This window comes from Brachyistius frenatus, unplaced genomic scaffold (genome assembly GCF_029030835.1).
Source record: "Brachyistius frenatus isolate BFR_SWC_R1_liver_20210118 unplaced genomic scaffold, ASM2903083v1 Contig_53, whole genome shotgun sequence".
In the NCBI taxonomy this organism is placed as follows: Eukaryota; Metazoa; Chordata; class Actinopteri; family Embiotocidae; genus Brachyistius; species Brachyistius frenatus.
Window position 1 is genome coordinate 2,542,501 of NW_027210652.1, and position 3,887 is coordinate 2,546,387.

General features: G+C 47.9%; 1 protein-coding gene across 1 annotated transcript in view; it reads right to left on the reverse strand.

Annotated features, from left to right (window-relative positions):
• ldb1b (LIM-domain binding 1b) overlaps window positions 1-3,373 on the reverse strand; it is a 28,033-nt gene extending 24,660 nt beyond the window's left edge. Inside the window, exon 1 of the mRNA XM_069705013.1 lies at window positions 3,280-3,373. The gene's annotated coding sequence lies outside the window, so the exon portion shown is untranslated. The remainder of the gene's footprint in view (window positions 1-3,279) is intronic.
• Between the last annotated feature and the right edge of the window lie 514 nt (window positions 3,374-3,887).

A 3,887-nucleotide genomic window follows, 5' to 3' on the forward strand; every position in this document is an offset into this window, starting at 1 on the left:
CTCATTAGACGGTATCTCATTTTGAGGAGAAGAGTGTTGAGCCAATCAGAGAGGGGAAGAAAGAGCAGAGGAGGGAGGGAGGGAGGAAGGAGACGAGAGGAGAGAGACGAGAGGTTGCAGGAGGAAGAGGGCAGAGATGGAGTGAGTGAGGGAAGGAGGGAGGAAAGGAGGGAGAGAGAGGGAGACAGAGGGATGGAGGGAGAGAGATGGAGGGAGGGAGGGAGAGAGACGGAGGGGGGAGGGAGAATAAATAGCTCTGGCGCACTCGTCCCCCATTACCCCGGGAGGGCACTGTCGCCATGGCAATGTGGCAGAAAAAGGATAGCACAAGCATGATGAGCTTCGACACACACACTGTTAGAAATGAAACCTGATTCACACACATCTGCCCACATTAACAGTTTCACCAAGACGATTCTAACAAGTTCATACTTTCAGGATTCAGAGCGCTCAGCACACCTTCTCACACCTTCTCACACCTTCTCACACCTTCTCACACCTTCTCATACCTTCTCACACCTTCTCACACCTTCTCACACCTTCTCACACCTTCTCACACCTTCTCATACCTTCTCACACCTTCTCACACCTTCTCACACCTTCTCACACCTTCTCATACCTTCTCACACCTTCTCACACCTTCTCACACCTTCTCACACCTTCTCACACCTTCTCACACCTTCTCACACTTTCTCACACCTTCTCCACACCTTCTCACACCTTCTCACACCTTCTCATACCTTCTCACACCTTCTCACACCTTCTCACACCTTCTCACACCTTCTCACACCTTCTCACACCTTCTCACTTCTCATACCTTCTCACATCTTCTCCTTCTCTCATACCCTTCTCACACCTTCTCACACCTTCTCACACCTTCTCTCACACCTTCTCACACCTTCTCACACCTTCTCACACCTTTCTCACACCTTCTCACACCTTCTCACACCTTCTCACACCTTCTCATACCTTCTCACACCTTCTCACCTTCTCACACCTTCTCACACCTTCTCATACCCTCTCACACCTTCTCACACCTTCTCACACCTTCTCACACCTTCTCACACCTTCTCACACCTTCTCATACCTTCTCACACCTTCTCACACCTTCTCACACTTCTCATACCTTCTCACACCTTCTCACACCTTCTCACACTTTCTCACACCTTCTCACACCTTCTCACACCTTCTCACACCTTCTTCTCACACCTTCTAATACCTTCTCTTCTCCTTCTCACACCTTCTCACACCTTCTCACACCTTCTCACCTTCTCACACCTTCTCACACCTTCTCACACCTTCTCACACCTTCTCACACCTTCTCACACCTTCTCACACCTTCTCACACCTTCTCACACCTTCTCACACCTTCTCACACCTTCTCACACCTTCTCACACCTTCTCACACCTTCTCACACCTTCTCACACCTTCTCATACCTTCTCACACCTTCTCACCTTCTCACACCTTCTCACACCTTCTTCTCACACCTTCTTACACCTTCTCACCTTCTCACCTTCTCATACCTTCTCACACCTTCTCACACCTTCTCACACCTTCTCATACCTTCTCACACATTCTCACACCTTCTCACACCTTCTCACACATTCTCACACCTTCTCACACCTTCTCACACATTCTCACACCTTCTCACACCTTCTCACACCTTCTCATACCTTCTCACACCTTCTCACACCTTCTCACATCTTCTCATGATTATTTATGTACAAGCGCACACACGTAAACAGTTTGCCGTGTTAGCAGAGTCAAAGCCTACAAACAGACAAATAAGAGACACAAAGAAAGCTGCTGAGGGAGATTAAAGTCTCAGAGACAGTAAACAGAACGAGGAGGTGACGGAGCCGGTGGAGAAGAAAATAACAAAGGAAACCAATTTCTGGAGCTAATCAAGTACACAGCTGCTCTGTCGCCCGCGGTCAACTTTACAGTTTCTCTTCAACTCTTCTTTCTTTACACTTTCAAGTTTAAATCTAGGAAACATCTCAATAAAACCTGCTTTAACTGGTTTATTGGCAGATAGTCGACTTATAAAAGTTCACCTGCAGTGTTTTTGTGAGTGTTGGTCACCACGATCAGCTGTTGAGGGAACTTTCCGTCTCTGTTGCTGCTCGTCAGTTTCTCACCGTATTGTTCAGCAGGGAAACCAGAGCTTTTTCCAAAAAGCTGCGTGCAGCAGCAGGAACAAAGCTGGTGAACTTACCAAAACAACGGCTGAAAGAAGCTAAAATGCTCCGCAGAGCTGAGACAGATGATAAATCCACCAGTGACCCCTCTAATGTGCTAGCATTTGCTATTTAGCAAAGTGTTTTTGGACTTATTGATCAGTGTTTTGGATGAACGTTGACCTGATGGTGGCGTAAAAAGGAAACTTTGGGGACATCCAGTAATCCTGAGTGACAGGAGTCTCTGTGGACCAGTTTTATGACAAAGCAGGATTCATCCGGCTGGAGAACCTGGACATCCGTCTGCAGTCGGTCCCACAGGCGGGCCAGAGACAGACATCCAGAGACAGACATCCACAGACAGACATCCAGAGACAGACATCCACAGACAGACATCCAGAGACAGACATCCACAGACAGACATCCAGAGACAGACATCCACAGACAGACATCCACAGACAGACATCTACAGACAGACATCCACAGACAGACATCCACAGACAGACATCCACAGACAGACATCCGGAGACAGACATCCAGAGACAGACATCAGCCCTGCTGAAGCATCACGTCTCCGTTCCCTTGGTGACCTGGACAGCAGCACGAGCTCCTGCGACTATTTGAGATCCTTAAACTGATCGGACAACAAACCAGTCGCAGATGTTACAGAACTTCAATCATTTAAGATCCAGGAAATTAGTGACTACGGAGTAAAACAAATGTCCTAAAGTCAGTAGACTTGAGTTTAAAAACCGGCTTTAGTGCAACTCTTCGGCCTTTGTTGCAGCACAGCTATCTGGAAAAGTTGTTTGGAAGGCAAATGTGCTGGTTAATTAGCTTCAGAGATGTTGTGTGCGTCCAGCCTGAAGGCCGTCGGAGAACGAGAGGCAGCCGGCGCTTTGTGAACTCTTATGCAAGGCAGGAATGCAGCTTGTTCTCTGGGTACATTATTGATGTGGGCTTCTGTTTCCACACCAACATGCACACCAACATGGAGGCCAACATGGAGGCCAACGTGCACACCAACATGGACACTAACGTGCACACCAACATGGACACTAACGTGCACACTAACGCGGACACCTGTAACGTCTCACCTCCGCTGGTCTCCTCCTGCTGAAGTCCTGTCACTCGTCTCTCCTCCCCTTTCCACCTCTCAGCATGCTCTCTTGTTCCTTCTTCACCTCCTTTCCTTGCCTGTGTAAGTCCCCTTCCTCCTCCTCCTCCTCCTCTTCCTCCTCTCTCAGCCCTTCATTTCTCACTAACAGATGTTCTCTGAACCATGTGGGAGGGCATTCCTCTCCTCTGCTATGAAAGAAAAAGAAAAAGAAAAAGAAAAAGAAAAAGAAGAGTTGCTTGTAGTCGAGAAAAAAATTAAAATCCAAACAGGACGCCGGCAACACGACTCCTACCTCAGCAGTTTCTACGTAAAGTTTCTGTGTCCCGCTTTCCTCCTGCAGAGGTGTCAAGTTAAAGATCAGAGTGCTTTTGCCTTTTTATAACACACGGCTCCCAGAGTTACACAATATGACAGAGGACACAGAAGTACACACTCTCTCTCACACACACACACACACACACACACACACACACACACACACACACACACACACACACACACACACACACACACACACACACACACACACACACACACACACACACACACACAAGATGATAGGGAGTCAAATAGAGACAAATGCAG